The 12,508-nt window shown below is 38.3% G+C and overlaps 1 protein-coding gene across 1 annotated transcript in view; it reads left to right on the plus strand.

Moving 5' to 3' along the window:
• Positions 1 to 12,508, plus strand: part of UBL3 (ubiquitin like 3) — a 69,326-nt gene that overhangs the window by 43,110 nt on the left and 13,708 nt on the right. The gene's annotated exons all lie outside the window — the stretch shown is intronic.

The following is a 12,508-nucleotide window of genomic DNA, read 5'->3' on the forward strand; positions in this document are numbered from 1 at the left end:
CCTGCATAGATGCAGAATTTTACGCTATATTTTCCTGATAATTGTACTTAATATTATATGCTGATGTCGATGCATTTACGTGTCTGCCTTTTTCGTTTCCTGCTTGTTTTGTAGAGTTCTGCTGCTACATAATTTTGTCACACTAAACCTAAGTAAAATCATTGATTATGGTTTTAAAATTTAGTAAATAACAATGAATAAAACAATTATATTCAAGTAAGAATTCATGAGTATTCCAGAGACATTAATTTATAAATGAGAACCTCGATGTTAAGAGCACACGAGGTTGCGGCTCTCTGGGGCACCACTGAGTGACAGTATCACTAGGCACAGGTTGATGCAAATTGTCTGCGTGAGCTGAATAGGCCTGTGAAGCGCAGGCAGCCTGGAACAATCGGCGTCTTCATAGCCAGACAGAATGTATTCTTCTTAAACAGGAGAGTTTGCTATCACTTTTGAATAATGAGTTGACTACAAACATACTGTAAAGAATAGGATGATTTTCTAAAATGTCTTTTTCTTTTTTCCCTCTTCAGGGTAACTGTTTTTTATTATCACTATGGGCTGTTTCAGGGCACGTAGTCCATGATAGTTGTGTGTGGAAAACAGTGAGTCTATCATCACCTAACTGTGTATAATAGTAAAAACATTAGAATACATATTTTCCTTGGTAGTTGTTGGTAGATCCACTTCCGGGTTATACTTAAAGTATCCTGTTACATTACGTTGTGGAAATATTTTAGGAATGTTGGCTGTAGTCTGGCATATTCTAGTACATTACTCATTCATCCTCCAGTATATTAAATACGTAGTAGTTTTCAGGCACAGTGACTGAGGTTAACTATATGAATTAATTTAAAATGCAATTTTCGTCTTTAGAGCTAAAAGTAGGATTTAATTGGGAAACAAAACCCAGCCAAAGGCTCATCTCCAAAATTGTTTTGTCGCACACACATAAGCAACTGTGCTTGTGTATGTTAAGTTAGCAACTTATGAACGAAGAGAACTATTTAGTTTTAAGATTGATTTTTCCACCCTCAAGGACCATGATTTAATTGGAGAGTTAAAACACATGACATAAACTGTATCTTCCTACAAGAAATGATATGATATATGTAGGATGACCTTATTATTTATTGTCTAGATTGAGATATTTCTGAGAGTAAAAGGGGGCACTGCACATCATAATAGCGAGACAGCAATTATACAACAACGATCACAATTCTTCCAGGCAAACGTGGACACATAGGGTCACCCCAGTATACACCCATGATTGGGTAGAAACTTTGATGTAGGAACGAGCAGTGTAGGCTGAAATTGTCACATAGGCTTCAAAGGAGACATTAGAACTGAAAGAGAGGAATCAGGAAGTCATTCTCGTGATTCTTGCCAGGATAGGATTCATAATGAATATATCAATTTGGCTGGAGTAGAAATTTGCCCAGGGAAATAGTACTACAGTCAGCCCTCCGTATCTGTGGGTTCCACATCCGTGGGTACAGACACCCTAAGCCCACTTACTGTACCATGCCATTTTGTGTAAGGGAGATGGGCACCCGCCACGGCCCCGGAGCCCCAATCCGGTGGACACCGAGGGGCAGCTGTGGTTGGATTGGGCTGAGAAGTTTCGACCGTGACTATGTGATCTTGAGAAGTTACTTCACCTCCGTGTCCCCATTTACTATCTATAAGATGGAGACAGTAGTACCTGTCTCACAGGGTTGTACGGCCACGAACTGCATACTTTCATGCAAAGTACTGTGTAGCACGTTCAAGTGATAAGTAAATGTTAGCTACCTGTAGCACACTGACAATTTTAATTGTCAAAAGTGTTTGGAAATGTGCAGGGTGGATTGGGGGTGAGAGAGGCAGCAGAGAGAACCTGAAAGGATTTAGTAACAGAGAGGGGAGAGGAGAAAACAGGGCAGAGTAAATGATGGCTCTGAGCTTTCAAGCCTGAGTGACTGGGAGAGCTGAGCAGAAATAAATAAGTTGGGAGGGAAACCTGTTGTTTAGGAAGGGATAAGTTCAAATTTAAACATATGATTTTGAGGGGACAGCAGGCTCTCTAATTAGAAATGGTCGCCGACAGTTGGAGAAGTGAAGGTGGTCCTCCATGGAGAATGGGGGTGTCCCAAGCAGAGGCAGCTGAGGCCTCGGGTGTGGATGAGGATGTCTCCTGCATAGGGTGTTGGAAAGAAAAGATTGATGAGGGAACATTGGAAAGCCCGTATTTGGAGTAAGTGCAAGAGGAAAGAGAACAACTAAAAAGAGGTTCAAAGGAACAGGAAAAGTATTCTCCAAAGTATGTTTTACTGAACACTAGATCTGTGGGATGGTAACGGGTAATATGGGAAAGAAAATTGGTTCTGTGGTTAAAAACTACAACTGTGTGAAAGTTAAATGAATTTGTTCATTGCAAGAATTCTCTGGGTTTTTAATATGTTAGCATACATGGCAAATCTCCAAGAGGGGAATATATGAAGTAATGTTTTGCAGATTTATCCGATCGCTTGAACCCTTTTCTCGCCCAGAATACTTAATGGATGCTAGTGTTCCAGAAAACACATTTTGGGAATTATAGAAGCCTAACAAGGAAAGATTTTCAAGAGGGAAGGAGTTAAACTGTGCCAAATGTTGCAGAAAGACTAAGGAACATGAGAAATGAGAGGAAGCTATCTATACTTGATGTTTTTTATTAGATGGCCCTCGGTGACCTTCACGAGTACAGTTCACTAGTGTGACTTCAATAGGCACTGGTTTATAGGGAATTAAAGATAAGAGTTAGGGATGTGACCAGGAAATCAAGGCAGTGGGTTTACATCATTACATCTCTGTTAATTCAAATACGAAGTGTGACGGATAGGAATAACTTGGTCATTAGTGAATGTTTATATATCCTATGCATTTTTATTATGCATAATAAAATGGTTATATTTCTAAATAACATGCCCTTTTTGTTTAATGTTAATCATATATTAGAGCTGGAAGGGACTTTAACAGTCATCTGGGACAATCCCTCAGAGCACTATTAAGTTTTTCTTTCTTAGGGCAAAGGCACACATTAAAATTATTTTCTTTTCTAGCCACAGCCAGACCATCAAGTCTAAACCATTTTCCTCATGTTTTTTAAAAAGTGGGAGGGACTTCCCTGGTGGCACAGTGGTTAGGAATCTGCCTGCCGATGCAGGGGACACGGGTTCGAGCCCTGGTCCGGGAAGATCCCACATACCATGGAGCAACTAAGCCTGTGCGCCACAACTGCTGAGCCTGCGCTCTAGAGCCCGCGAGCCACAAGTGTTGAGCCCAGGAGCCACAATTACTGAACCCTGTGCACCTAGAGCCCGTGCTCTGCGACAAGAGAAGCCACCGCAGTGAGAAGCCCACGCACCACAACGAAGAGTAGCCCCCGCTCGCTGCAACTAGAGAAAGCCGGCACGCAGCAACGAAGGCCCAATACAGCCAAAAATAAATAAATTAATTAATTAAAAAAAAAGTATATGGGAAAGATAAGACTTATCAATTATGTGTTTTTAATGGGTCCATCTTATGTGAATTTTACTCTAATATTAAAGACCATTTTGGATATATACTGTCCTTTCATTTGACAGTGATGCAAATGTTTAATTCACAGTTACGCTGTAAAGAGGAAAGTCATTTTGACATCCTCTAACAGCAGGTGTAGATGATTTTAATTAAAACTGTTTCAGCACTTTTTTGTGATAAAATATGCCATAGAACTGATGGCTGATTTTCTGTTCCATGCAAATCAGGCTCTGCGTCAACACACCACGCCCGACAAGTCTGAAAATCCGTACTGAGCGGTGTAGGCTGGAGTGGCCACACAAACTACTCCTGTGTGCCATTCAAGGAAGCAGACTTGAATTTCAGTGACCTTCTTGCCTTAGCCTCACTGTCTGTGGAGGTGGGTGAATGCTTGAGAGCAAACCCAGAGTACTGGAGAGCTACTGGTCATCTTTGTATCTTCTACAGCATCTAGCCTAGTTGCTTGTTTAACAGACATTTGTATGTTCAGTCTCTGGGAATATCAGCTGAAAGTAGAAGTCTTGAATACTCTGATACAGACCTCTGTTCCCCTTGGAAATTCACAAATTCATTTTGGCACATGAAAGATTCTGAGAAGTTTTGCAGTGAGGAAACTTTGAATTTTGCTTTATAAATTTTTTGTGTGTGTTTAGATTGTAGTAAAGTACATATAATATTTACCATCTTAACCATTTTTAAATGTACAGTTCAGTGGTATTAAAGGCATTCATAGTGTTCTGCAACCATCACCACCATCCATCTCCAGAACTCTTTTCGTCTTGAAAAACTGAAACTCTTTACTCATTAAACAGTAACTCCACATTCCTCCTTCCCCAAGCTCCTGGCAGATACCTTGTTTGAATTTTTTAACCTGGCACTTCCAAACTTATTTTACAGTAAATGAAAACTCTTTTCCTCTTGACATTTACGTATATTCTCTAGAAGTTCCATCATTCAGAGAAATGCAGGATTAGTTTTCAGCTAGTATGTAGCAGATAAGGAGTATTTTTGCCTCAAAAGTTGCCTGACTCCTAAGAGAAAAGCAAGCCCTTCTGGAGTGCCTATCTGAATAAGACATAAGTCCAATATTTTGAAAGCTCTAGAGGAGACTGGGAGGGTGGTTTAGGGAGGCACTGAAGTTATGCTGGAGCAAACCCTGACCTAGGAGAGAGGCTTGGGTTCCTGTTCTGCTTTGCCACTAACTAGCTAGTCTTCCAGGGCCTTTTGCCTTGTCTGTTCCCTGTCTAAGAGCTGGATGAATCCTGAGACTCCCTGCAATCTTAAAAGTTGAATGACTGAGGAATACTGTAAAAGGCATGGAATTTATAGTACTGAGAATTTGATAATAGCTTAGAAGAAGTAGGAGGAAAAGCATCTGGGAATTGACACCCACAGGAACCTCAAATGTAACCTGGCACACACCTCAAATAACGGCAAAGCCAAGACAAGTGTAAGAAGTATAGATGTCTGAAAGATTCATGCTGTGTCATACCTGGATTTATCGGAGTAGCTAGGTGATTAGAGAGGAGAGACAGTGCTATATAGTAGGTGCCAAAATACAATGTATGTAAGGAAAAGTTCTAGTACTTAGTTGGTAGTCAATAAATATTAGTTTCTTCTCTCATGATTTTAGGCTGTTAGCCAAAAAACTTAACACCATTGTATTTCCACTAAGGAGAGATGGGCAGAGAAAAAAACTGTCACCTTCCTGAAATACATGAAAATACATATTATGAATATAGAAAAAGTTCTCTCCCTTCCCCAGTGTCCTTTATTGCTTTGCTTTTGCCATTTCCCTTTCTCCTGTCTGTAATTTAATATATTAAGTGCTTGGTTGACAGAAACAATTGTACTGAACTGTTGTTCTTATTAAAGTGAGTTATAAGACCTAAAAATCCTCAAAACAAGGGTTTCCCTGTATACAAACCCAGTGTCCCAAAGAGAGTGCTTTACTTTCATTCACAGTTGCTGTTTAGTTGATAGTATGTATAGGAAATCAGACTGCTACTATTTCATATTGAAATCTTGTTAAAGCAGCTAGTTTGTATCCTATTTAGGGGCAAGTTTTAAAGGGATATCCTATAGTCAGGTTTTAAAGTGATGCAAAATCATAATTTAATTCCATTACTAACATGTTTTCTAAGTTTATAGGATTTAGAACTTGAAGGAAAAATTATAATATTAAGAATAATTTTCAAGGATTCTCAAGAAAATATATTATCCAGTTTTCTCATGGAATTTTAATTTTATCCAAGTTTCCCAAACTTATGTTAAAGTAAACGTACATTATTAAGTATCTAAAGAAAGAGCACCATGTGGTTAGTGTTACGTGACTTACTAAACTGGTGAGGGTTATGACGACGATGTAACAGGAGACGTGTGATAAGAGTCAGTCAGACACTTACTATGTGCCAGGCACTAAATGCTGCACAAATTTTAAGCTACAGTGTTTGATTTTAAATTGTACTTGTAAGAACTCAACATTTTCTTTGTTTCTTCACTGATGAAAAAAAAAGTCAATCTATATAGAAAGCAAGTAGGCTAATTCACTATTATTATCAATTCATTTTTATTGTCCAGTGGTCAAAAAATAATGACTATAAACAGTTGATGGGTTCATGTAATTCAAAAAGCGTTAAGTGTTACTTTGGGATGTAGTTCTCCCACGTTTTTAAATGAGTCAAATGTTCTGGAGATTAACATTCCACGTAACATGAGATGTTGTAAAAGTTTTACTTGGGACTTAAGCTAGAGAACTCTCTGACCTCCCCTTTACCTATTTTTCAGGGTAGGTGAGTGTTTCTACAATTAAAAATAAGGAATCCCACTGAGTTTTTACCTCTAAAGATTTCATATTTCATGTATATTAGACTCTACATCATTTTAAGTGTTAAAAAGAAGATAGAAACAGATCCCATAGTTTTAATCCATTTAGCAAGTCTCAGTGTACCTGAGTTTAAGACTACATAATACAAGTAAATTCCGAGACAAGAATTCAGGTGTATTTTCTTAGAAGTTAAAATCTGTTTTCATGAATGCCTTATATTAACTTCTTCACAAATAGGACTGCTCCTTCATTCCAGTAGAAAGTAGGAATGCTGTCTTGGCTTCTTCAGTTCTATTTTGAAATTCTTCTCCTGCTCTTCTTTCAAAAATTTAGTTTTATCGTTTCATCCAGGATGGTTAGGCTCGGGAGAATTTTTTATGCCATCCCCTGTCAAACATATGAGCCCAGAGTGTGTGTGGATTGGGGTAGGGAGCATGGGGGCACCGAGCGCTCCGACCAGAAGGAACAGCCTGGGTAAAGACCTTGAGGCAGGCAAGAACTTGGCGATTTTGAGGAACTGAAAGAAGGTACCTGTCATTGGGGCATAGTGGGGGCAAGTGTGATCTAGATGACAGAGAATAATCATGGAGACCATGGTGAGGAATTCGCCAGGACCACTTGGTTTGCTTGAGCAGAATGGCAGACAGCAGGTTCTGGGTTGTTAGTGCACTGGGTTCAGCTCTCAGCTTCCCACTTACTAAGGTCTCTACACTCCTTCCCACAGCTCTGAAATGTGGGTAGGAACACCTGCGTCAGAGCCTGGCTAGACTAGTGCTAACTAGGTGCCTGTGTAGTAAGCCACACAAAAGATGGCAAGCCGGTAGCATTTTTACTTCTTTTCCCTACCCTGGAATCTCCAGCTCACAGGTTCTCCGTTCTGTTCTCTTTTATGTTCATTCAGCAAATATTTGTTGAGCATTTTGTAGCCACGCCTGTCCTCCATAATTATGTTTGTATGTCTCATAGCTTCAAGGGTATGAAATCCTCCAGGGATTTCATATTAAATGTTTTGTAATCCAGGCACCAAACATAGTGTCTGTTTCAGAAAACGTTTGAATAAAACAACTAAAAGAAAGTTTGTGAAATATATAATTATCCTATTTAAGCACTGCAGTTACTTGAATAATTTGTTTTAAATCAGTCCTGTGTAGAAACGTGAACACATTCCTCCTTCATTCCATTTTTCTTTAACATACAGTTAACAAAAATTCAAAATATGCCATTTATAAAAATCCGTAACTCTAGAAAAGAAATGCTTATCTGTTTTCAACTTCATACCTTGTCTTAAGTCAATGGTCAGTTTATATTTTTTCCTCTAGATCAAGTAGCTATTTTAATACAAGATTATGTTTTAAAAAGCGCTTTTCATCTTCAAATGAAAATAAGAAAAATAAGTAGAGACAAACATAATACCATATCAACTTTTAGCAAGTTGAGCGCTTGTTTTTACATCTTTTTATCTCAAGGTAATTATGGATTCACATGCAACTGTAAGAAATAGTACAGAAAAATCCCATACACCCTTCACCTACTTTTCCCTAATGGTAGTATCTTATAACTAGTACAGTAGCTCAACAGGAAATTGACGCTAATAAAATCCACAGACTTTATTCGGATTTCTCCAGTTTTGCATGCACTCATTCATGTCTGTGCAGTTGTATCACATGTGCAGATGTAAACACAGCAGCACACATTGCAGTTCCACCCCCGGGATCCCTGTGCTTCCTTTATAAACACAGCCACTGCCTTCCCTTCTTCCTAAAACCTGGCCACCACTCATCTCTTCTCCATCTCTACCTTAGTCATTTCAAGAACATTGTATCAGTGGAATCATACGGTATGTAGCCTTTTGGATTGACTTTTTTTTTTTTTAAACTGGGTATAATCCCCTTGAGATAAATTGAGAGCTTTTAAAAAGTGATTTTCAAAGAAAGTCTAACATCTTTCCCACTGGCCACTTATTCATCCTTTAGCAAAAAAGGCAGGAATGAGCACTGCAAAGGCCAAGGTGCTTCCCTAGGAAGTGGAGTAGCATGCCCCAGGACTCAGTTTACTCCTCAGAGACTCTCAGGGAAGTCACGGGTTCCTTTTTTGATCAACATGTTGATCTTTTTGTAGAAAACAGTCATATTTTCATATTTCTTTTACAGCGCACGGTCCACCTCCTATTGCCCGTTTATATTCCAGTTAGTCCCCTCTTCCATGCCCCCTCTTTCCTTCCTCTAAATTTTTCCATCCTGACCAGTTGAAAACAAATTGTTGAGTGAATTAAGCTCTAGGTGAGATTTCTCCAAATTGATATAATGTAACAAATAGGAATGGCAATCAATGTGACCGAAAACTTTTTTTTTTAACTTGAAATTACGTGCATGGAAGAGCTTCCGTTGTTTCCATTGGCCTTAAGGGAAATTATCGTGGTAGTTCTACCACACTAATAGTCTTGTTTTGTTTTGCCTCAAAAGTAATTATAAAATATATAATTCATTTGGATGACCTAAGTGCCATCCCTTGGGGATTTCATTACATAATAGGAGCTCCGTCTCATACCAAGTCATTGAGTCCTAATTAACAGTTTTGTTTTTAGATAAGTATGTATATCAGTATATCACATTTTAAGCTGTAAATAAGAGTGTTGTAATCCGTCGATGTGTTGAGAATCCCACTACCTCATGAGCAGAGGTTCTTTTAAGGTATTTTATAGATTGATTTGGCTTCAAAGAAGTAAAAAGGTCTTTCATTAATGAGTATTTAAATAATTAATACATAATCTTCTAAAAGAAAATTCCTACAAAGAAATTTGTAGGAATTGCTATACATTTACTGAGGGGAGCTATAATTGACATTATTTATCTGAATAAGCCTGAGAGATTCTAACTATAATATAAGAACAATTAACTGCTGACCAACCTGTGTAGCTAGATGTTTGTCTGGGTGATTGCTTTCAGGACGTCTTCTAAAGGAAATGATGGGAATTCAATGTTTTTCCTCCCTTGGTGTTACAGTCCTAAGATATACTTGACTGCATACTGAGGCAGATGGATTCATGCTTCTAGTCTAGGGACAAGGCTGTCACATAGATATAAGCATAGGAACAAGTCCAGACTCATCTGTTAATCTAACGTATCAATAAACCCAGTCTTTATCTTCATTTGAAAACTAGGCACAATATACATGTTAATATGGGAGCTCAAGATTAACTTCACTTTTCAGAGCGCCTTACTAAATGACAGCATTTATATAAATTGTGCCATATTGCTGACACTAAAGATCCAGACCCTGACAAATTAAACACCGAGGGTTCTACACATTGAAATATCCACACGTCCGTGTCACTACCACAAAATTACTATCCATTCTCATTCTACTTACTACACTTGTCATTTAATAAAATGCCCAGAATGTGGAAGCCTGGATTTTGATCTTGGTGCTGACCTATCCAGTCTACATCTCTACTTGAGTCTTCAAACTGAAGAAACTGAAACATTAGTGAGTCAACAAATACTGGTTGAACATCTACTACGTGCCAGGCACTGTTCCAGGCAGTGGAAGTGTTTCAGGCAATGTGTTGCTTTACTCAGCCACTTAGTTTTGTGGGTTTATTGCTGTTAGTTTTAATTTTGGACTTAAGCTTCTTTCCAAATGCAGTCTTTAACTGCTACTGTCAGTTACAGATAGTTTAACGGTAAGATTTGATAAATTCTTAGGTTGATGTACTTTTAGACTTACTCTTGCAGTTGTCACGTTCTCCCCTTTCCCCACCCAAAGGGGTGATTAGTTTCCCTCTAAGTAGGTTTTAAAGTATTACTCTGCTTTCTGTTCTCATTTTGTAGCCCAAAGCCACTTTCAAACTTTACCACGCATTATAAACTTAAATGTTTTCTGGGGCCAGCCAGGTCTAAGTGTATGAAGCAGACCAGTGTGAGTGTATCGAGATTAGTAGGGTGTGTGTCAAACTGAAAAGTTCATGCCCACCTGTAAACATTTTAAAAAATACTTTTTAACCTGTGTCAAACACATCTACAGGCCAGAAGTTTTCAACATTCTGAACATCTAGATAAACATAAATTTGTTAGACCGTTGACTTTTAAATATGAAAGTGAAATATCAGTTTGTTAGTGACAGTGATTATATCAGTTTTAAAATAGGAAATGCCAAGAACTTTGCAGCATGAATGCACTTAGTGTTATGTATTTATGGGGTGGAGGTATGTGGATTATTTTGTTTTTGTTTAATGTATTGTGGATGTCTTGCCATGTCAAATCATATAGATCTATATCTTACGTCATTTAATGACTGTGGGAAATTTCCATAGTAAGGATGTGCTATCATTTACTTTTCCATTTCCATATTGGTGGATATTAGGGAAAATCTAAAGTATGCATTAGTGTAAACTTTATAGAAGATAAGGATTAGGTCCTCCTTCCCTCTTTTCTTTGCTATTTTTAAATATAATTTGAAGAAAAGCTCAATAGAAATGAACGTTAAACTTAAAAGTTGATTCCAGGAAATAGTAGGTTCATATCACTTACATAACTCTTAGGAAGCCTGAATTTAATTATATTTCTTTCTGGTTAAGCAGAGACATGTGGCTGAACCATTATGAAGGGCATAATTTCTTGGGCATTAATAACTGAAGGGCTGTTACACAGTAGTTTGAAGCTATTAAAAGATTCCATGTAAGTTCAGAGCAAATATGTATTTACCAATATTCACATGTAAGGAGACAGCCTTGAATAGTGATATATGTGTGAGAACTAAAATTCACATTGTATCGTGTAGATGTTAGGTTTCTTGCTTTGGGAATCACTCATTACTTGTTATAGGAGATGAATAAGGTGGTGCTTTCTTACAATAAAATCATTCTTGCAAACTATTACTTGGATTTTGTTCTAATGGAACTTAGAGTTTCTGAATCAAATTACTTCTTTATAGCAGTGTGATTTCATCAGATCTCTTCCTGTATTAAGTTCTTTGGTCTAAGTTCATTTTAATTAGGAAAGGCAGCAAAAATTCATATTGGACATATTGAAAGGGCTTTTCACCTGAAATGTAGATTTCTTTTATCTTTTAAAATACTTTAAAAAATTGAGATATAGTGTACATACAGTTAGAATACAGTTTCTAATATGGAACCCAGTTCTATTCCATCTACTATGGAATTCAGTTGCATTCCATTGAATGCAGAATTGTTTGTGTATGGCTTTTTTTTTTTTTTTTTTTTTTTTGCGGTACGCGGGCCTCTCACTGTTGTGGCCTCTCCCGTTGCGGAGCACAGGATCCGGACGCGCAGGCTCAGCGGCCATGGCTCACGGGCCTAGCAGCTCTGCGGCATGTGGGATCTTCCCGGACCGGGGCACGAACCCGTGTCCCCTGCATCGGCAGGACGACTCTCAACCACTGCGCCACCAGGGAAACCCGTGTATAGCATTTTTCTAGAGGAGATATTTTATAACTTTCAGCACACTTTCAAAGTGGTGAGGCGCTGGGAGTGGCAATGGCCACTGTTGTGGCAGATAGTAAATCAGTGACCTGGCATCCTGGTGTTGCTGCAGTAGGCACCAGTGTTTTCACTGTAGGCTTTGTCATCTTAAAGATTTTCTGGGGTTTTTTTTCTGAGGAAAAAAAAATGTTAGTAACTGAGGAGGAGAGCTTGGGTAACCTAGGACCTGGCGCAATTCAAACTGGTACAATGACATTCTCTGTTCTCTCTATATAAAGAAGCTAGGCTAGTCCCAGCGCTGAGCTCAGGACTGGAAGTTTTAGGAAGGTGTTATTTGGTCTCTTAACAGACGCCTGGAGGTATAGAAAACCGCACTTGTATTTCTGTAACTTATAGGGGAAATTAATGAATATCGTGGTTTTAAATAATATCATTAATTATGGATAAAGACAAAAATGAAAAAGTGAACTTTTTGGAAAATACATGGACTTGGAATTGTAAATCCTGTGGATCTCAGAATTTGTAGTTCTCTCGTCCAGTTTAGGTTTTCCGGTGAGCGTGAATCTGTGTTCTTTGTCACACATGGCGCCTCCTCCCCTTCCCACAGAAATGAGCGATCATGTAATTGGGATTAAAGTAATTACAATTATTGAATCCTCTATTAACTCTAATAAAGTTCTTTAAAATTATAGTTT

Source organism: Neophocaena asiaeorientalis, unplaced genomic scaffold, assembly GCF_003031525.2.
Source record: "Neophocaena asiaeorientalis asiaeorientalis breed wild unplaced genomic scaffold, Neophocaena_asiaeorientalis_V1.1 scaffold59, whole genome shotgun sequence".
NCBI lineage: Eukaryota > Metazoa > Chordata > Mammalia > Artiodactyla > Phocoenidae > Neophocaena > Neophocaena asiaeorientalis.